Source organism: Alexandromys fortis, unplaced genomic scaffold (assembly GCF_014885135.2).
Source record: "Alexandromys fortis isolate MF-2015 unplaced genomic scaffold, M_Fortis_MF-2015_v1.1 scaffold_16, whole genome shotgun sequence".
NCBI classification, from domain to species: domain Eukaryota; kingdom Metazoa; phylum Chordata; class Mammalia; order Rodentia; family Cricetidae; genus Alexandromys; species Alexandromys fortis.
Window position 1 is genome coordinate 7,007,275 of NW_026067893.1, and position 23,265 is coordinate 7,030,539.

General features: G+C 43.9%; 1 protein-coding gene and 1 pseudogene across 2 annotated transcripts in view; both read right to left on the reverse strand.

Moving 5' to 3' along the window:
- Rbm20 (RNA binding motif protein 20) overlaps nt 1-23,265 on the reverse strand; it is a 170,985-nt gene that overhangs the window by 140,083 nt on the left and 7,637 nt on the right. The window lies entirely within an intron of this gene.
- Nucleotides 1,392-1,701, reverse strand: LOC126504940 (eukaryotic translation initiation factor 1-like; annotated as a pseudogene).

Genomic DNA, 23,265 nt, shown 5'->3' on the forward strand with positions numbered 1-23,265 from the left:
TGGAAGCAATCTTGAAACCTTAGTTCTTCGACTACAGTCCGCCAGCAAGAGAGGAAGGAGTCCCTCCGCACACGGCTAAATTGAATTCCTCGCCAAAATACATGTCCCAGAAGAGACGGCTCCGCATTACAAGCACCAACTGTTCTTCCACAGGATCCAGGTTCGATTCCTAGCCCCCACGGAGTGGCTCCCTGTCTATAACTCCATTTCCAGGGGAACCGATGCCCTCTTCTGCTCTCACCACTAGAGAGACACATGTGGTGCACAGACATACATGCAGGCAATACACCCTATACATGATAAAAAGGAAAGAAAAATGCATGCCCCAGCGGTGGGGGGGGGGAGAGAAAGAAATCTTTAATAAATGAATAAAAAAAAAAAAAACAGTGCAGTGGCAGCTTCCTGGTTTGCCAGCACAAACAGCTCTGACTCTTTCGGGAGATTCGGCTATGGAGCACTTGAATGGCGTTTGTGGGCCTGGGTGCTTGTATGCCCACTCAGGGTTAGGAGGAAAGTAGCTGAGACCACGCCCATGGCTCAGTGCTCCCCCCTCCACAGGCCTGTGATGGGATCGAGTCTGCTAGGCCTGCACAAGCAGGAGAGCATGGCAGATTCCTACCACCAAACACAGAGATATTTCCAGGCACACAGTGCATTGCATGGCAGATTTAGCTATTACTCAGATAAAAAGGGTTTATATGCTGCGTGGTGCTACGCAGAGTTGAGGTAGTGAGGATGGCTCCCACCCAGCAGTCCCAGAGGCGGCAGCGAAGTACCTCGGCCATATTGGAAGCCTGAGAGGCAGAGTGGTATCCAGGGCCACTGTAACCAAGCTGCTTACTATTGTAAAAGCTCCTGGTCTGAAGATAACTATAGATACACAATAAAGACAAATTCAGATGGAAAAGACCTCTAAATGGGTCACGGTATTTGATAAATGTACGTAGGCTTGAGAGGGAGAAGAAAAATATATAGAAGAAAGTAAAACAAAGTCTTTAAAAAGACAGTATAGACAGACACAGAGTAAAGGAGTAAAGATAATAAAATAAATATTAAACTTGCAGAAAAAGTAATAAAGTAAAGAAAAATAAGTCATATAAAGATGGAAAATACACAGAGAGTCTGGATTGTGTATATTACTGTGTTTTCTTTAAATTTTTTGACTACAGAGAGATATTTGATTCTGGGGGCTGCTAAGCTAAGCCAACATATATATTTTGGCTCTTTTCAGTTTATTGCATGAAGGAGTTACACTCGTCCAAGTGAAAAGCAGACCCCAAATGGTTACATTATACAAGCTGTGAGGTTTTTAAACTTGTGATAAGGGACAGGAGGGAAATTTTACTCATTGCAAGGAAATCCTCACTTATGCTTCAGAGAGTCCCAAGCACTTAAAACCCATGAACCTTCAGCTGACCGTCCTTAGCCAGTCCAATCTTTATTAGGAACTGGTTCTTGCGCTGGTCACCCTGGAGCTCAATTACTTCTCTATATTCTGGATGCTCAATTGCAGAACCATTGCAGGCAAATTTCTTCTTAAACACCTTCACTAGTTTCTTTTTATCATATTCATCAGCGATCCCATGGACAGTGGTAAGGGTCTTCCTGCCGTTTCTCTGTTGAATTCTTATATGGATATAACCTTCAATGCCAGCAGGAAGCAAAGGGGTCGAAAGAGTGGGGGTTCTGAATAACAGACATACAATACAATACAATTCCTTTTCCTCAGTGGAAAAAGCCTGCAGAAGACAGCTGCTGTAGAAGGCGGTGGTGGGTATGGAGCATCAGGAAGTAAGGGGGCTTGACAGGGAGGAAGCTGAGTCCTCTGTGACTGCTCAGTGACTCCAACATATATATTTTTAAAGGTAACTTGACTTCAGAATTTGAATCTAAGGATATGTTGCTTTGGAAAAGAGATTCTGTTTTGTTTCCACAGAGGATGAGAACCTGTGGATTCCTTCCAGACTAATGTAGTTTAATGGACCAAGACCATGAAAGGTCTCCATGAACCCTAAAAATACTTTACCCAGTAAAAAGCAGGAAGCAGTTTGGAAAGAACTATGCCCAAATTCTCAAATATTGTTAGTGTAGGAGTTCCTTCTGTTTGTGTGTTGCTTACATTGGTTAATGAATAAAGAAACTGTCTTGGCCTAGTTGATAGGGTGGGACTTAGGTAGGCAAAGAAAACAGAACTGAATGCTAGGAGGAAAAAGGGCAGAGAAAGAGAAGCCATGGATCCCCCGCCTGAGATGGACACCAGTTAGAATCTCTGGTAAGCCACTGCCACGTGGCGATATACAGATTAATGGAGATGGGTTAAACTAATATGTAAGAGTTAGCCAACACGAAGTTAGAGCTAATAGCCAAGCAGTGTTTTAATTAATACAGTTTCTGTGTGGTTATTTCGAGGCTAAGCTAGCTGGGCAGCTGGGACAAACAAGCGGCCCTCTCTCCTTACAACATATTATTTACATATAAAGGGGGGATATGATATAGAGCTGAATACTTTGAATTGGTATGGATCTTGGTTTATGGATACAAACTTAAGGTCAATTTTCTTAAATATATTTCTTCTCTTGATTAAGCTATTGTGTTTGTGCAGCTCATTTAAAATGTAATGTATAATTAAGAAATATAGATTAATAGATAATTATCTGTAACAGTCAAGCGTATAGTCATGTTAGTTGGGTTTTCTAGATACATAGAAATATATTTCAATTAGATAAGTATTCTTCAAACCTTTCAAAGACTAATAGACTATGGCATTTAAAATTTAAAATTTTATTAGGGCTTTTCATGACTATGAGACACATCTGACCTTAGCAGCACCAATTACTTACAGAGGAAAATGAGCATCAAAGAGGTTCCTTGTGGAGTTTGTTAGCCATTTAGGCAAGAAACTGCTCTTGCCTGGACTACTTGATGTTATGCTATATGAACTGGACATGCAGGACCCACATAAAAATGACTGTTGAACTTGCCTAAAAGTGAGGTGGTCCTTCAGGGTTCCTGCTTCCTGAAAGAGTCTGCCAGACATTCTGCATGACACAGAAGAAAGTGACTGACAAACTGCCAATATAGGTGAAACTGTCTTTGAAATTTTCTGCTTCATGGAAAAGTCTGTCAGATATTATGGGCCTGTAGGCTGAAGTTGGTTGCCCCAATGATACAGAAGAACTTTGGGTGACTGTGGCAAACAGTGTGATGTCTTTGTCAATTCTAGAGTTTTGGAAGTTGCTTACAATGCACTTCCTGTTAACTTAGGTAATATTATATCCGTTTGGGGTCTTTGATGGAGTTGAAGAATAAAGAGTTATAGTTTTCCTTAGTTATGATAAAAGATAAATTAGATATAAGACTCACAAAGATAGGATAGATGATAGAGTATTTTCCTTAATTTGCCAAATGTAAATGGACAGATATTGTAACTATAATTCTTGCTTGATAACTGTTTTGTTGTATGTAATTTTATTATGTTAAAGTTAAAAAGTTAAAAACCTTCCTTTTTATTTAGACAGAAAAGGACAGATGAAGTGAAAAGTCCTTCTGTCTATGTGTTGCTTTTATTGGTTAACTAATAAAGAAGCTAATTGGGCCTATGACAGGTAAGAATAGAACTAGGCAGGAAAACTAAACTTAATGCTGGAAGAAAGAAGGTAGAGTCAGTGAGAAGCCATGTAGCCACCACAGGAGACAGATGCCTCCACCCAAGCCTGCTGAAATTTTGCCAGTAGGCCATGACCTCATGGTGATGCACTATTCCTAACCCAGAAGGTTATCCAACTGATAACCACCCACAAATGAAAAATTAGTTTTCTCCAACAGAGTCTCACTGGGTATACAAACCTCTCTTGAGGCAAGGTCCCATGCCCAATAGTGAATGGCCAACATAGAAACTAACTCAATGACATGTTTGAAGATCCATTCTATCTCATAATACTTTGGGCTTTTTTATCCTTATCCTACAGGTCTTTTGCTTTTATATTATGGTTTCTAATTGTGTACTTATTGGGATTTCTGTGTCTGTCAGTGTGTATGTCTCCCTGTCTCTGTGTGTCTTGAGCCGTTGCTTAGGTTCTCCATTTTGTCCTATTCATGTTTGTTTTTATTTTTTCTTTTAGATGATTATTTGTTTCCTAATGAGAGAAAACAATGTAGATTTGAGTGGGAGGGGAGGTGGGACGGATCTGGGAGAAGATGAGGGAGGAAAACCATAATCAGAATAATTGTATGAAAAATTGTATTTTTTAATTTAAAAAAGATTGTGGGGAAATACATTAAAAATGAAATAATAACTGCTGCTTGATTTGCTGGTTTGAGTTTCATTTTTTTAAGTTAACTAAATTTTGGTTTGGGATTAGAATAAAATTCCCAACAATTTCTGAAATAGCCCTGAAATATGTCTGCTAATGTATAATAAACATTAATGAGACACGTCATTGTCAATATTGGCAATTATAACATCAAAATACTGGTCAGCTCTGAAAACCTTTAAAGATAGTCTACCTTCTACAGTCTCAAATATTTAGCCAGGATTTAATTCTTTATGTAAAAATAAGCTGTCACATCACTAGTTTACAAACTTGCTTTCCACTTTAGTAAGCTGCGAAATTAAATGTATGCAAAGGAACTGTTTATTAGAAATAAACTTAAGGCTTACTACTACATCTGGCTTCCATACCTATCTCACACACCAGCTTGCTCCAGTTGTGGAAGAAATTATTGTGAAAAGCTCGAGAGACCTTGCTCTGAAGGACCTACAGGGACATATTCTTCACCTCCTTATCCACCTTTCTGTGCTAACCAAGGTCTCTAGAGAGACCAGAGAGGCTGAGGCCACTGTTTGGGTCCAGGCTGATATCAAACCCTCAGATCCTCTAAGAGGGCAAGATGAAGCAAAGAAAAAATAAATAAAACATAAATTCTATTCCCCTAACAGGAACAATTGACAGATGTGAAGCGAAAGGCTTTCAAAGAAAGAAATCTTCAGAGTCACTAGGTAAAGCTGAGTACCTGGGGAAACCATAAGAATGATCAGGAACAGCTCAGGAGCATGAAACAGAATAGGTTAAGAGATAGCACGTTGCTTCAGCAGCTCTGACCAGGAGTTTGTCCATTGACCACCAAGCCCAGAGTTTCATCCCGAAACCAGAGGAGCATCTACCAATCACTGTGTACTTAATGGCTGGGGCTCTCATGCCTTCCCTTCCCCCACCATGCCCCCTGACTAACTTGCAGACCCCCAAACACCAGTCTGTCTGGGAGAGCCAGACTTAAAATTTACTGCAACCGAATGAAGGTGTGAGCTTCGCAGATCTGAAGCCAGTCTGCTGAGCCGACGTGATGCAATTTAACCCAAAGCCTTTTTTTTTTTTAAGGAACATTAAGGCATGTAAGTAACTGGCTTGTTGAATGACAGGCAAAAGCCTCTGAGATATTTTTCAGACAGATGGTAGTGCCCTTTCTGCATATCATACTCCACCATGAGCACTTTTAACAGAAGATGGAGATCACACGTAGAAGGAGCTGATTGTTTAAATACCACTGCCCTGCCCCAGAGTCAGATGACCACATGTGCCCATTCCACCCCACGCTCCCTGCTCTGCCCCAAAGTCAGATGAACATGTGTGTGCCCATTCCACCCCATGCTCCCTTCTCTGCCCCAGAGTCAGATGAACACGTGTGCACACATTCCGTCCCATGCTCCCTGCTCTGTGAGCATTTTCCCAGTTCTCCAGCTGTGGACAGCGGCCACAGGTTAGCAAAGCAAATAGCATATATCAGTTCAGTTATTTACATATTAATTACTTGCTTTGTTTGTTTGTTTATTATAGGGCTGGGAATTGAACCAAGGCATTGGGATAGGAAAACTGTTCTTACACTGACCATCTTTCTTTGTTTGCTTATATTTTGAGTCAGAGCCTTTACCAGTAAAAAGCCCAAGATGACTTTGAACTCTTCCTCCTCTGAGCAGGCAGCATCCTGAGTAGCTGGGATTACAAGCATCCACCTCCACTCCCAACTTTTAAATTTAATTTTATTTATTTTTGAGACAGAATCTTACCCTGTAGCCCAGGCTAACCTGGAATTCACCATTGTAGCCCAGGCTGGTCTCATGCTTTCTGCAATCTTCCCTGTTTTGGCCGCTGAAGTGGGATCGTAGGACTAAGCCACCACACAGGGCTAAGCATTTTAAATTAACCTGTGCACTAGCCGGCTTATCTTCCATGCTGCTCGGGAGAAACTGAAGGAAGTTTTTATCTGTAGTTAAGAATAACATATCTTTAAACAATATTTTTTTAGATAATCTTCCCATGTAGCCTAGGCTGGCCTCAGCTCCTAAACCGCCTGCGTCAGCCTTCCCGGGGCTGAGATTTTAGGTACACACCTCCACGTCCAGCCTAAACCACGCCATCTTAAGAGGTTCGGGACTACATGGGTTGGATATGTAATCAAGTAAACCAGAATGGAGAAGGACTCACCCTGAGCTAACTGATACTTTTCCCACGGAAGCTGTTGTGTTCAAATTGCTTTTCATCATAAAGAAACAATAACAAGCGCAAGCTGGGATTTATAATGACCAATACGGTTTTTAAATGCTTTATCAACTGTCCAGTGGAAACTGCTGTAAGAAGTCCACAAAAGACCCTTGTCTGGACTGAGCCTTGGCTTGTGCTCTGCCTGGTTTATGGTCCCCAAAGGGCAGGCGTTAAAAAGGCTTCCTGCAGGGAACTGCTGAAGCTTTTAAAGTTCCCCAGCCCTCTCATCACTCATCACCAACTCTCTGGGCAGGAACGACACTTGCCAGGCTTTATTTTTTTTCTTTCCCTCCCTTCCCACCTGTCATTCAGTCTCCCCTGGTATGCCAGCCAGGACCACGGGCACTCTCAGCTTGAATGACCGAGTCGTGTCTACAGCCCGGAGTCTCTCCTTCAACCCAAGTGGCCACCGACAAATTGGAGTCTCCCAGAAAAATAAGCCCCAACTCCACAGGCAAGCACCAAACACAGCGCGGTGTAACGGCTGAATACACCTCATCCTTCAGAACAAGTGGCACACTGCCTGTGCGGAATACAAACACCAAGAGCGAGGAGAACGGCTCAGGGCCCCTGCCCTCCGGGACGAGCGGAGAGCAGGGAGGGGGGCTCGGGACTCTCGGTCCACCCAGGCGTGCTCAGGAATCCCAGGCAGAGATGCTTGGCATAAGTAAGTTAGTGAGTGAAGGGAGATCTAAAGAAAGCCCTCACATTCATATTCATAAGCTAAACTGAGTTAAAAATAGACTCAAGAAGGGCCTGACTTCACTTTTAATTTTAGCCTGGTGATCAGCATGCCCTAAAGACAGACAGTCACCAGGCATTTTCCTGAGTGCGATGATCTTCATATTTTTATATAAAGGAAGTGCAGCATGTTCTATTAATAAAAGTGCTGTGCGCTCAGTTAAATCTGGACAGTTCATAACTCAAGGCTCCCTCTGGTCTCACCTCCCTGGGCCTACAGTTTGCTCACACCCAAGCCCCCCACAACTGGGCAGGTCACATGTGTTGGGAGAAAGTAGCTCAAGGTCTCATGTCGCTGGGTCTGTTATCAGTGACAGGACTCCTGGGCACTTCCCAGGTGACCAGCACATGGGCCAGTATCTCTTAAAGGGCACGTGGAACCGTCCCCATGGCCAAGGTTTCAGAGCCCTGTGTGGACTGGGGTTTAGTGGGGGTGGCAGTGGGGGACCCAGGTAATATTCTAAGAGGGAAACGGGGAGAAAGGGGAAAAACTGCTGCCTGCCTGGAAACGGTGAGCGGCCGCCTCGTCCTCCTAACCCTAGGGATGGCAATGTCGCTTTGACCTCCAGTTTCCATCCTCTTTACTGCCCACCCACCCGGGGCCCTTTAGGGACCTGCCAGGCCACAGAGCAAAACAAAGGAGACCAGGTAGGAAAACTGTCTCCCTCAGAGTGCTAAGCCATAATTCCACACGTAGGCAAGTAAGCCCAGGAAGGCTAGGGCTGAGTATGTCCAAGTCACAAGCCACTTCCAAACACGCAGTTCCCAGGCAGCTTTGGGATTCTCCCGGTCCTTGTGAGCTGCGTTTCTACATTTAAAAATATTATCATTTATTTATTTATTGGGGAGTGGGATATATACAAGTTCCAGCTGGCCCCAGGACAACTTGTGGGGTCGCCTCTCTCCACCTACCATGTGGGTTCAGACTTGCCTAGCCAGGCTCCGTGGCAAGTGCCCTTTCCCACTGAGCCATCCCACCAGGCCCCACCTGCTGTGTTTTATTTCTGGAGAATTCAGCCTTCACCCTCATGCACTATTAAACATAATATGGATCATTCCGTGCTGTCCTTCAAACAACTGAATGAGGTAGACTAAAGAAACTGAGCTGCAGAACTCTGGCCTCAGAAACTCTCAATTTAAACAATCTGGCAAAAATCTAGGCCCAGGAAAAGTGTACGTTCTGCAGAACTAGGGAGAAACGCCCTGAGCTGTGGAGTCTGAGAGGTGGGAGTCAGAACCTGTGCCAGTCAGTCCTAGCATTCAACTGGACAGAATCCGGACTCACCGGGGAAACGAGCCTCTGCCCATGCCTGTAGGGGTTATCTCGACTGCGTGTGTTAACTGGTGTGGAGAGATCCCTCTGAACTGTGAACGGACCGCTTCTCGGCTGGGACCCTAGACTGTGTGAGTGGGGAGAGGGCCCTGAGCGCTAACGTGGTTCAGCACTTTTCCTTTTCTGATTAAGAACACCCTGCGACCAGCAGCTTCAAGCTCGGGTCACGTTTGCTTCCTGGCCTCGATGGCATGTATCCTCGGACTGTGAGCTGGATTAAAGCCTCTGTCTCTTAAGTTGCTTTGGTCTGCGTTTTATCCCAGGAACAAATGGCAAAGACAGGATCCCAACCTTCCTACTGGCCAGATGACTCCAGAAGGCTATGTCCACAGCTCAGCTCTGCACTCGGGACACCTGAAAACCAGCTGCAGGCTCAGTTGGAGTCTTGTATTAGTTTTTTATCACGGACATTCTCAAACTATATAAAAGTAGAGAAAGTATAATGAATTCCCAAGGACTGGGCTGATCGTGCTTACTTCTACTTCCAGCGTACTCCACCCCATCCCGTTTGAAGAGGAGATTAAATACATCATTCCGTCTCTTCGCTACTATATAACTCTAGAGTATAGCAATCTTCGGCATAATCACAGCAGTATTACAACTACGAGTGAGCCAGGCGTGGGGCACATTCCTGTTGTTTTAATACTCAAATTGTTTACTACTGGGCAGTCTTGGAGCCCCTTGGCATTAGCTTGAGTCCTTTTGACAAAGACACGGTGATATCTGACAGTTTCTCTGTGTTCTGGTAAAGATAAGATATTGTTTGTTTTCTATCCCAGACCTGAAATCAGCCCTCCATGGAAAACTGAACACCGGAGTCTGGATGTTACAGGTGTTCCCTCTACCTTTGTATGCTATCCAGGGGACAGAGCTAGAAAATATTTGTTCGAGGAAAAGTCCAAAGGAGGTATACACGAGTATTTCCAATTCCAATTTTACAGTATGGGATTGTTCACTTTGTATCTTTGATTGTAAAGCTGATTTTTATTTTTTTTTTTTTGCAAATTCAAAATTGGATTGGTGTGGTGATGTCAGTATACGGGTATAATCACTAATATATACACATGCACACACACACACACACACACACATATATATATATACATAAATATCAGGGTTAGTGTGGTGATGTCAGTATTATTGTATCAATACTGAAAACAGCCCCAGACCTCCGCTCATCTTTCCCTTGGCATATATTCTAAAGCTAGGGCGGCGGCTCCATGATAAAAATGCTTTCTATAGAAACATGAGGATCTGAGTTCAGATGCTAGCAGTCACGCAAAAGTAGGTGTGGCAGCATCTTCCTGTGACCCCAGGGCTGGGAGAGGGTGGCAGGCAGATACGAGGGACAGTGAACCCCTGGTTCAGGGAGAGATCCCTTCTCAAACAGATACATAGAGACTGACGAAGGTAGAAGCCCAGGTGCAACTCTGGTCTCTCCCGTATACACATGCGGACACACACAAACACACTCAAACATATACAAACACACTAACACAGATATATACTCCACTATGTTTATATCACAACTTACTGCAATCTAAATTTATCTGTAATAATACTCCATTCAACTTGATACCCAAGTTTTTCTTAATTTTGTTTTTTATTTTGTGAGATCACCTTTTCTCTTTGTAGTTAATTTTGTTTATAATTGACAAAAATATCTGTAGGATTCTGGAGTCAAATCTACAAAACAAAATAAATTCAGAGAAGTTTAGCTTCCACCCCACCCACCCATGTCTTCCTTCCGTATATAGGTAACCTTTTTAATTGGTTTATTCTGTTTATTTTTCTTAAATGTTAGCAAGTAGATATGTGTGGTGGTTTGAAAGAAAATGGTCCCCAAAGGGTGTGGCTCTATTAGGACGTGTGGCCTTGTTGGAGGAGGTGTGCCCTTTTTGAAGGAAGTGTGTCACTGTGGGGGCGGGTTTTGAGGTCTCATATATGCTCAAGCCATGCCCAGAGCCTTTGGATCAAGATGTAGGACTCTTAGCTTCAGCACCACGTCTGCCTGCATGCTGCCTTGCTTCCCGTCATGACATTAGTGGACGAAACCTCTGAACTGTAAGCGAGCCACCCGAATCAAATGATTCCTTTATAAGAGCTGCTGTGGTCATGGTGTCTCTTCACAGCAGTAGAAACCCTAAGACCATATATATTTCTTAAATAAAAGCATGGTATCTTTCTCTTCTGAGTCCTTGTTCCCATTTCACAGAAGACCCTGGCGACCACTCTGTCACCGTGTGTCAGATGGGTCCCCACTCCTCCGTGTAGCATCAGAACACAGTGTTGACATCTCCTTCTCCACTCACCCCAGTATGCGGGGGGGGGGGTTGAATGAGAATGTCCCCCACAGGCTCACCTGTTTGAGAACTTGGTCCCCAGTTGGTGGCACAGTTTGGAAAGAGTACAGAAGCTTTTGAAGGTAGAGTCTTGCTGGAGGTGGGCTTTGAGGGTTGTAGCTTTGCCTAACTTCCTGCTTATGCTCTGTCTGTCTTTCTCTGTGTGTGTACGCGTGTCTGTCCCTCTCTGTCTCTGTCTGTCTGTCTCTCTCTCTGTGAATATGTGTCTGTCTGTCCCTGTGTCTGTCTCTCTCTCTGTGAATATGTGTCTGTCTGTCCCTGTGTCTGTCTCTCTCTGTGTGTATATGTGTCTGTCTGTCTCCGACTCTCCATCTACCTCTCTGCCCCTCTCTCTCTCCCTCTTTCTCTCTCTGGGTCCTGCATGAAATAAAAGTGTGATCAGTATTACATCACATCGGCAGGAGAGTAACGAATGTGATCATTGGTGAGCATCTCGAGTTGTTTCCCAGTCTTTTAAGAATCTCTTTCAATGCTCACACGCATATCACTTTGATCCTACTCGCCCCTCACTCTGTGTCATCCCCCTTCCCACTCACACCAAACCTCTCCCCCTTCACAACAGTAATGTGGACAGCCTTGTGCACAACTGTTTCCTTGTTTCAGCCTGTGTGTGCTGGGGTTGTGCCTATAAATAGGAATGGTTGTGCAAAGGTACACATGTAATTTTGCTGGGCATTGCCTCTCCCACAGAGAGGTTGGGTCATTTCACGTTCACACCGTGAAGGTGTTTTATAAGCTGTCTTTAATTTTTAATTTTTTTATTACATTGAATGTGTATGCATGTACACATGTACATCCACATTCCTATCATGGCACTTGTATGGAGATTTGGGTACAATTTGTGGAAACTGGATCTTTCCTTCTACCACGTTGGCCCCAGGAGTTGAACCAAAGTCATCCTTCCTGGTGGCAAACATCTCTGCCCACTGTGCCGTTCCTCCTTGGATTTACTTTTATAAAACCAATCACTGAAAGAGGTTGGTTAAAGCCACCTGGTTCAGCTCTCATCACTGGGGAAGCCAGGCCAGGCCCCGGGATTCACCTCTCTACCCTGCCTGCCCAGGTCAGCACGTCATGACTAGCTCTTCCTCCATATGAAATATTCAGACACTTGCCTGGATCGGAACCTGGAAGGTCACCAGGCTGGGAGGGGCTCCGACTGCCTTTCCCTTCCCTAATCCCCTTACATCCTTTCTAACAAAACACAGATTTGGTTTGGAATGTAATGGCGCCACAGCCAAGTGCTGGCTCCTCTCCACACCACACCACTGAAGATCATCTCCTCAGCTCCCCTCTCACGTCAGATCAGATAGCGCACAGACTTTGGGCTTTCTGCTCAGCCCGACTTGGATGGGCTCGCAAAAGTGCTGCCCTGGTGGGAGCAATTATGAATATGCATTCATCTCCCCACCTCACTTTCTCAAACCAGCTACCTATACTTTTAATACAATGTCCTTCCCCTCTTAATAATATATTCTTGAAGTGTCTCCATATCCATACTCACAGATGTTGGCAGAATATTGGGGGGAAACGGCTGAATTAATTTATTTGTCCCCATTTGCTGGCCGTGCAATTGTTCTCATCCTGTTTTGGAAGAGATTGAGCCCAGGCCTGCTGGACTCAATCTCACAAAAACCAAAAAACACAGCTCAAAAAAAAAAAAAAAACCCACAGCTCAGATCTCAACCAATAGAGTTGAGATAGAATGGCAACTCTAGAGTTGGGTCTTGGTAAGAACAGAGTCAGGGTGCCCTGGAAACTTGATCTCCAAGAAGAAAGATTCAGTGAGAACCTTCTAGTAACAGATACTATCGTTGTTTGTTTTCTCTCTGCTACGAAGTTCTGTCTCTCTCTGTCTCTCTCTCTCTGTCTCTCTCTATCTGTCTCTCTCTATCTGTCTCTCTGTCTCTGTCTCTGTGTGTGTGTGTATGTGTGTGTGTGTGTGCGTGTGTAACAACATGATGGAGTCTCTTTCCCACATATAAAACCTGGAGATATAATGCAAGTCTTAGGGTTGTTTACAAGTTCTTTTACCCACTGAACCATCTCACTGACCCAAGAACCTATCCCAAAGTGCTGGGGTAGAGGCAGGTGGTAAATCCCTCAATGATATTCCCAACACTGTGGAGCTTATATAGAAGAAACCAGAAGAGGATATAATACAAGAAAACCAATAACTAAATTTTTTCAAGGTGGCAATTTTGTTTGCTTGCTTGTTTGTTTTTGAGATAGGATCTCACCATATAGCCCTGGTTAGCATGGAACTTGCTATATAGAAACCATGCCGGCCTTGAACTCCTGGAGATCCTCCTGCCTCTGCCTCCTGAGTGCTTGGATTAAGGTGTGTCCTGCTTTGGGGTGCAACTTGAATAGGGTGGTTGTCTGAGTGGGTCTCGCTGAGGAAACAGGCTCAGTTGGCACAGGTCGGCTGTCACTGTGCCACAATGATCTGCTGTAGGACAAGGCCACACAGAGGACCGGCACAGTGTTGCAGCTGTGTCACCGTGTTGGAGAAACGTCTTGAGATAGGCAGTGTGCTGGGTTAGGCTCACAAAGCTGGTTTTGGTCGCAGACACCTACCTTGTCCTTGAGGGTCTAATGCCACGGGGTTTAAGACGTTCCTGGTGGTGATGACCATGCTTGTCCTCTGTGGACTGAACCTTACAAAACTGTGGCCTGGAAAATCTCCCTGCAAAAGGTAAGGACTAAGCAGAGCCCTCAAGAATGAACTAGAATATTCTAGTTGAGGAGTGGAAAATGGTATAGGTAGGCAGAGGGAAACTTAAATGGGATTGTAAACCCAGGACTGCTGAACCAAGTAAGAGTTGCCCTGGGAAGGCCTGATCAGTGACCGGAATCTTGACCACCACGCCAGCACAAGCCACCAGACGCCACAGCAGTGATGTGATTTAAGCGAACAAGGAACAAGATGAGGGTTACTCCAGTGTGTGTGTGTGGTGTGGTGTATGTGTGTGTGGTGTGTGTGTGGTGTGGTGTGGTGTATGTGTGTGTGGTGTGTGTGTGGTGTGGTGTGTGTGTGTCGTGTGTGTATGTGTTTGTGTGTGTGCACACGCGTGTGTTAGCACTCAGACCTGGCCAGTGAAAGAAGTTTGGAAGCCTAAAATAAGTGGGTAAGGGGCAAAGAAAGGGCAGTGGAGTCCAATAGAAGGGACAGAGGGAGCACACTCGAGCAGGCACAGTCTGGATCCTGGCTCTGAGCCGGGACATTCCAGTCACAGCAGAGCACCCCAAGCTGCTGCGCCTTCCCTAATCCCTACCTACTTCCCAGGGCTGTGAGAGGACTAAGATGGACGACCCAGGAGGAACCAAAGCTCCCTGCAAACACTCCAGCACCACAAGGGCACAGTGCTGGCATCCCCAGTAGAACCTGCAGGGCTGGGGACTTCAGATTATCCCCAGAGGCCTTGTCCCTGCTCCCTGTAACGCCTTTAGGGATGCATAGCTGTTGGACAAGCCAGTCTCTTTTCTCAGACCTTTTCTTTAATTTGTTTTCATTGAGGGTGTGTGTGTTTGTGTATGAGTCTGTGTGTTTGTCTTGTACATGTATGACATGTTTATATACATGTTTTGTTGTATACATGTATGGCATGTTTGTAATACATGTTTTGTACGTGTATGACATGTTTGTGGTTGTGTGGTTGTCTGTGTACATTTATGACATGACACACCTGTAGAAGTCAGCTCTCCTTCCACCACGTGGGTTCTGAGGATCATACTTGCGTTATCAGCCTGGCAGCAAGTGCCTTCACCTGCTGAGTCATCTAACTGACCCCTGCCTTTCTTCTCTATAACAAGAGTTAGATGATTTCCTGGGTCCCTTCCAGCCTAAGTTTCTGCATCTTTGTGGTCTCAGTCACCGTGCACTCCATCTTCTGTTCTAACACATACATGCAAAAGAAGAAAATATTGGAAGAAGATTCATCAACAGAAGAAAGGACTAAGCGAATGAGGGACCGACTACCAGAAACTAAGACAAAATGCAGTGTGACTAGAGCACCCCCGAAGAGCTGTGCTAATATGCTTTATTCAAAGATGCCAGGAAACAGTTCAAAGAAATTTCATCCAAAAAGTGATTACCACATATAATATCGATGCTTCTAAAAGGGAAAATTGTCATTTGGCCTTGATATTTACCCAAGACGAAGTCTAGGTGAAGTGCAGGTGACGTTCTGCAAAGGGATGTTCTGAGCCAGCTTTGTTTTAACGGCTGTCAAACTGGAAAGAACCTGAGTCTGTAAACAGATGGTGTGTGTGTGTGTGTGTGTGTGTGTGTCCGTGTACATGTACATGTGGTTCCCACAGAAGCCAGCAGAGGGAGTCTGATCCCTGCAGCCGGACTCACAGGCAGTCACGGGCACCTGACAAGGATCCTGAGAACTTGTGGCCTTTGGCAGAGTTCCAGTGCTCCTAACCACTGAGCCACTTCCTTGGCCCAAAACACCCAAATTGTTTATACTTCAAAATCATTACACTACAAGAAAATCCAAAGCAAGTGGGAGGAATACTTATAAAATCGTATATTTGATAAGAATGAAGTATGCAGAACTTACAAAATACACATACAACTCTACAGCGAAAGTATAAACAATTCTACTTAAACATGAGTAATGGTCTTGCATAGAAACTTCTTTAAAGAGGACATAAGAATGGGCAATGACCACATGACCACAAGACAAGAAGGCAACACATTAGTCATCAGTGAAATATCCATCAAAACTACAGAGAAATAGCACTCCATACACGCTGGAACAGCCATAAAAATAACAATAAAGGAAAATAATGGATGTGAGTGGAGGTGGAAGGGGTGTAAAATGGCATAGCACTTTAGAAAGCAATTGGGAGGTTCCTCAATAATTAAACATAGAATTACCATACATCTCATTAATTCCACTCCACAACGCATACTCAGAAGAAAGGCTGCTCTGCTAGAGATCAGGTGCTGGGCAAACAGCTCAGTTTGTGAAGTGCTCGCTATGTGTCTTAGTCTCTGGTCTATCGCTGTGAAGAGACACCATGACCAAGGCAATCTTACAAAAGAAAGCAATTAACTGGGGCCTTGCTTACAGTTTTAGAGGGGCAGACCACGATTATCGTGGGGGAAAGCAGACAGGCATGCTGGGAGCAGTAGCTGGGAACTTTACAACCTGATCCACAAGGAGCAGGCAGAGAGAACACAGGACCTGGCACGGGCTTCTGAAACCTCAAAGCCCACTCTTCAGTGACACACTTACTCCAACAAGGCCACGCCTCCAGTTCCTTTCCAAAGAGTTTCACCAAATGTTGACCAAACTTTCAAACGTATGTGTCTACGGGGCCTCTCGTTCAGCACCCACATAAAGGCTGGGCACAACAGTACTTCTGTAATCCCAAAGTTACGGAGACAGCAGCCGGAGATTCTTGGGGCTCTCTGCTCAGACAGTCTAGATGAATCCATGAATTTAGTGAGAAGCCCTGTGTCGAAAACTAAGGCGGGGATTGACCAAAAACAACATTCACCCTCCACACATACCTACACGCATATACATGTGCATACATACATGCATGCATGCATGTCCCACACACGTACAGGAAAAAGAAAACACTTTGTACATTAATAGTGCGGCACTATTAGAATAGCCAAAGGCAGCAACAACCCAAATGTCCCTCAAAAGATGAATATACAAACACATGTTATCTAACTACACAATGCACTACTGATACTAAATGCATAAAGTGTCAGTCAATACATAGTACAAGACAGATAATCTTGAAATCATTGCACGACAAGGGAATCAGATAAAAATTACTTGATTTACGTTAATCATACAGAATAGACAAGTCCACAGAAGTGGAAAATAGGGCAGAGATTTTCAGGTGCTAGGATTACTGAGTGAGAAATAACCGCTTAACTTAGGAGTGTGCAGGCTTCTGACGCTGTGACGTGGCACTGGTCACCTACACAGTCAACGCTCTCAGCTGTGCAATCAAGCCACCAAAGTATAAATCTAAAAATTACTGTTTTGTGTTAGGACACATCTACAGCTGTTCTTGGGCACAGGGGGACCTTCGGGCTGTGCGTTGGACATGCTTGGGCTCTAATGGATGCCAAGTGTCCCTCAGAAGTGACACGAATGTTCTGGAACAGGATAGTGCTGAGAGCTGCACAACACCGTGAATGTTCCTGATGCCACTGTAAAATAAAGTGTAAATGTTATTGCTATGGTTTGGGTGTGGTTTGCTCTTCATGGCTTCGTGTGCTGGGCGCTTGGTCATTCAGGACGTGCGGCAGTTTTGGTGTGAAGTCTTTACAGGCGGGCTTAGCAGAAGGTATTTAGGTCACTGGGGGTCGTTTCCCCCAAAGGAGTTAATTAAGTTCTCCCGAGACCTCGATAACAAGTTGTTAGGAATCGCGGCCACTCCCTGCATTCACCATCTTCCGCAGGCTGCTCTTTCCTTCCACGTCTCCTCCATGTGGCAAAGCAGCCAAGGAGGCCCTCACCTGAAGCCAGGCTCACATGGCCTCTAGAGCATGGACTTTCTACCTCTAGATATAAATAAAACTTTTATCTTCATAAACCATGTGTCTCCACTTGTTTTGTGATAGAAACAGAAGACAGACAAACACAAAGGAACTATCCCAAAGGAAATAGTTTTGATAAGTAAAAGAGGGTGTGGCCATCAAAGTATATATGTGTGTGTGTGTACATATATCCTTTTATTCTACATATATAAAATTCTAGGAAAATACAAGCTAATCTAAAATATAAACTGAATTGGTGGTTTCAGGAGTTAGAGGAAGGATACATTATAAGGCATTGGGAAGAAACCGCCAAGGATAGTAAGTGTGTTTGTCCTCATCTTGGCCGTTTGAGCTTGGCAGCCGAGGATGAAGGCTTTATGTGGGGTTTCATGCACTTCCATCATTGCCCCCCTAGAACTGAGGGATAATGTCTAAAGTTTTACAGATTGTCCTTGCACCTCCAAATCATGGAATTTCTAAAAGTTCTGCTTGAACGGGAAAAGTGGCTGCTTCTGTGGCCTTTCCTTAAACCTTCCTGCATGCCTCTGTCTGCCTTACAGATTCTACTGGCTGTCCCTTCTCTGCCTGCGGTCTCTTAGGGCTGGAGAACACCTGCAATCGTGTCTGCAAAGACTGTCAAGAAGCTCATCTGGCAGAGGCGCCCAGGGCCATGTGCCAGGTTTCAAGTCAGGAATTCCTTTTGCTATTAATAGGAGTCCAAGACACTTTGATCATTGCTGAATCCTGGTTTTCTGAACTGGTTCAAAACGGGTCTGGTAGAACTTGGCATATGCTCGCTTTACAAATCAAACTTTCATATCTGCTATTATCTTAGCACATGCTGGGAGGATTAGGAGTGTGTACAGTCCCTCTACAAGCATCAAAGTCAGGTCTTGCCTGACGTGCAGAGCAAACAGAATAATCAGGCCACCGCACGTGATGGCACACGCCTGTAATCCCAGCACTCTGAAGGCAGAGACAGGCGGATCTCAGCGATTTCGAGGCCAACCTGGTCTACAGAGTGAGTTCCAGAACAGCCAGGACTGCTGCACAGAGGAACTCTGTTGAGAAGAAACGCCAAGCTTGGGTTTGCTCAGTGCATTTAAACTGAGATGCAGACTCCACCTTACACCAAAGGGTAGAGCCTACAAAAAGAAAACAAATGGGAGAGAAAGAAAAAGAAAGCTTTAATCTGGATCACCGTTTGTCTCAGATTAAATCTGACCTACTTGCAAGTTTGTTTCAGCCATATTTTTCTAATACTTTTCTATAAATTATTTTGAAGATTTTTTTAGAGATGCATATTTTTTATAAATTCTTTTGAAGTTTTTTTTTTGGTTGTTTTTGGGGGGTACAGGGTCATGTAAAGTTGCACAAGATTCTCCATTCTAAGCTACGCTCCTCCAGTAAATACTACTTTCTTAGCTCTCCCCTGAGTGTTCCTATATAAAGCTGTGACTCGGTTTCCTTATCTATAAAATGGGGTGAATAACAGCATTTATTTTACAGCATTATTGTTGGACTTAAAACACATCCAGTACTTAGAGAAGAAGCTGGCCTGCAGGAAGCGCCCTGTGAGAGTGTTTCTGCTTCCTTTACTGCTGCTGTCCCCTTCCACAGAGGAGAACACTGAGGTTCAGAGCCAGTGGAAGCAATGCTGAACACAGAACACACAGGCCCACTCCCTGTTCTTTTCACTGCTCCCTACCACATCCCCTCCCATTCGCGGTTTGTGTATGAAAACAAGCATTCCAAACCAGAACAGGCAAAAATAGACTGTAACTTAAATCTGAGAGACCTGATGGAGTGGTGCACAGCCAGCCCCTGACTCAGCCAGGGCAGGGCAAGTCACCAGCCCTTTTTAAAGTCACCTTCATATAGTTATTTACAGAAAGGGGCTAAGAGGAAGGCAGGGGGAGTTGCCATGGGTCTGGGTGGCAAAGAGAGATGCTCATTCACAGAGACGAGAGAAGGGAATGAAAGGGAAGGGGAAATGAAGGAGAAAGAGTAAGAAATGTTTTCCACACAGAGCCAAGACCTCCAAGAAGATACCGGAAAACACATTTTATAACCTAATGAAAATCACACTAGTGGCTTCCCTTGACACCAAACCTTGGATGAGTATCGCAAAGCTGCCCTGGTTGGCTACTGAGACAGACAGCTCAGCAGGCAAAGGCACCGACCGCCAGGCCTGGCAACCCAAGTTTCATCCCCAGAACCCACATGGTGGAAAAAGAGAATCAACTCCAACAAATTGGCCCTGACTTCCACATGCGTATATAGACACACATATTCAATCAAAAAATCAGCCAATCAATCAATAAGAAAGCTTCCTTGTGGGAAGTAAGGCCTATGAAGTCAGACCTAGAACACCCAGGGCTCACGGCAGCACCTATGTTCTGTGAGTCTGAAATCATATCTTCCAAGCCATCTGATTTAGTCTGGGTCCAAGCTCACCTATTCTAAAAGGAATACTTATCTTTCTAATTCCACATATTTCACGGGCAGAATTTCTTCAAAATCTGGTCAAATTAGAAGATAAAACCAGGGCTGGAGGGATATCTCTAAAGTTAAGAACACATACGGCTTTTGCGAAGGACCCACGTTTGGTTCCCAGCACACGTCAGGCTGCTCACAACTGCCCAAAACTCCAGCTACAGGGAATACAACACCCTCTTCTGGACTCCAAAAAAACCTATACTTTCAGATACACATATATACACAAATAAACATTATAACAAACTTTTTTTAAAATAACAAAACCACTAAAAGGTGTTGGAAACAGGATATCGACAGGACCTCATGGAATCGTCTCATAGGTACTTGTCAGATAAAAAGGGAAAGTCCCTAGTGGTCGTCACCAAGATGACAACAAACTTGGCTGAGCACCAATCACTTGTAGCGCACCTTTGCCAAAAGGCCTACCTCGACGCTAGACATGAAGCCAGAGTGATATCCAGGTCATAGTCCAAGAAAGAAATGGGTCGCGTAGACACACAGCATACGTAAATGCATTTGTAAACCCAATGGAGGAAGGGTTCTAAGCCAGCTATAAAACAATTTTCTGAACATTTTCTGAACCTGGAGATGTAGCTCAATAATAGATCATCTGCTTAGCATGTACTAGGTCCTGGATTCAATCTCCAGCAACACGTGCACACACACACTCGTGTACACACACTCACACACACACTCAGACATACAATGTATTTTTTTAGAAAGAAATATTTTATGAGACTAATTTCCTTGGATATGCTAATATGATTAAGCAAGTACTTTCAATATTTCAGGAGGGATGAAAGAAGAGAGAAACACATAAGAGCAAACAAGAATACAAATGTGGGCTGGAGAGATGGCTCAGTGGTTAAGAGCATTGCCTGCTCTTCCAAAGGTCCTGAGTTCAATTCCCAGCAACCACATGGTGGCTCACAACCGTCTGTAATGGGGCTGGTGCCCTCTTCTGGCCTGCAGGTATACACACAGACAGAATATTGTATACAAAATAAATAAATATTTAAAAAAAAAAAAAAAGAATACAAATGTTCCCTCCAAAAGCAAACTATACTATAGCGCACTCAAATGCATGTCTTTGTTAAAACAAATTTGCAGCAGAGAGAGAGATGGGGTGCCCCAAATGACAACAGGCTTTCTTCCTGCCTCTGTGGAAGGGAGAAGTAAAATGTGTGTTGCTCACTTTTTAAAAAATATTTTTATGGTTTATTTAACTTTATTTTATGGTGTGAAGATGTCAGATCCCCTACAATTGGATCTTTCAGACAGTTGTGAGCAGACATGTGGGTGCTGGGAATTGAACCAGGGTCCTCCTCTGGAAGAGCAGTCAGTGCCTTAACCACAGAGCCATCTCTCCAGCCTGTTGCTCACTTTAAATAAAAATATTAACATTTTTTGATACATTATAGAGTCCCATATATATATGGGCATGTCTGATTGGAATGAATGTACCACAGACTGGTAAGTCTAGAAAATGGAAAAGTGTGCACCTAAGGCAGACATAATCATTTCTTCTGTAGTGGAAGCTTAGGCTCTATTAAAATTAATAAAAAAGGAGGAATATGTGGAGGACCAAAAATGTGAGCCTATTTCCACCTTGTCTGAAGGTCAGAGAGCTGTAGCTTGTTCAGAGTTGTTGACTGTTGTTGACTTCACGCGCGGCTACGGCTACACTCCCTGACTTAGGTGTGGTTACTCTGTCTTTTTGACATTAAGATGGCCCATATAGGTAGGTCCTCTCCACCCTGACCAATAGTCAGGACATTCAAGCATACTTACACTCCTTCTTTTGAAATAGGAGGTTTGACCTTGGGAGTGGCTGCCTTCAGGATACTTGGTTTAGGGTGGACTCATTGCCTAAACAACAGAATGTTTTTTCTCATGGATTAATTGCTTGACAGCTCAAAGTTCTGAAGCAAGTAACTGTTCTAGTTGTCCTCTGTGTCATGTTAAAGCAGTCTTTTGTCTTCTTCCCCCTGTTGTATTGGGGTAAAAAGTGTGGAAAATTAAATGCGGTGATTTCAGTATCCACTGTAACTCCCTCCCAGTACTATCCTATGTTTCTGCTTTATTATTTTTACTCATACCTTCATACTCTTTACTTATTTTTCTAATCCCATTGCCCCACCCTGGTAAGTGGCATACATGTTGAACATGGTCCCCACAGTCTCTCTTTACAGCCTAGCCTGAAGAGTGCTCCTGGATATGAAAGGTATTCAGAAATTTGGTTTTCACTAGCAAGGACCTGGAATGAAGCAACACTGAAGCAAGTGGAGGAGAAAATGCAAGGTCTGGCTTCTGCTTGGCAGGAAGGCAAATACTAAATGCCCCGGAGAGACCCCACCTCACCATACACAGACAATCTAGACTCAGTGAGGAGATGACACACCAAGAACTCTGCTCTTCTCAGTCAGGTGGGAGGGAGTAACAGCTGAGAGTCGTCAAATAAAGATTAAATCACAAATGGCTTTCATTTCTCTTTCCTTCACCACAGTAACAGAAAGATATCCTCACAAAAAACATAATGAATAGAGTTAGGAATTTGCACCCTGTGTGACCACTGCCTCACTGTGTGGCCTTACATAATTCAATTAACTTCCCTGCTGTTTTTAAGGGGGCATCATTACAGTGTATTTCCTAATTGCAATAGAATACACTCGCTGAAGAAGAAAGAAAGGAAATGGGAAAAGGGAAAAGAAAAACTGCAATTGCATTGTCGAGAGCCAGAGCTACTGCTGCCATCTTTACGTGCGCACTTGAGATTTATTTTCTCAGTCTTGTCAGCACTGACCCACATGACCCACACGCAGTGTGTATCTGTCTGTCTGTCTGTCTGTCTGTCTGTCTGTTTGTTTTTGAGACAGGGTCTCACTATGTAGCCCTGGCTGCCCTGGAACTCACTATATAGATCAAGCTGGCCTCAAACTCACAGATCCTCCTGCCTCTGCCTCTTGAATGCTGGGATTAAAAGTGCACACCAGCATGCTCCTCTAGTTAATAATATATGGAAGTCATTTTATATTAATAAATGCAAGATAATACTTTCATTCTGCTGTTTTATAAATTATATATGTATATATTTTTAAATGAAATTTATGTAAAAAACACAATTTATGTTCCCAAATAAGAAATATTTGGGCAGTTTTCCATTTTTTTCTCTTCTCAGCAATAATATTTTTGCTCATTCTATGCATGCACATAAACTATATATACCAAGATTTTGTTTGTTTGGTTAGGGTTTTTTTTTTTTTTTTTTTT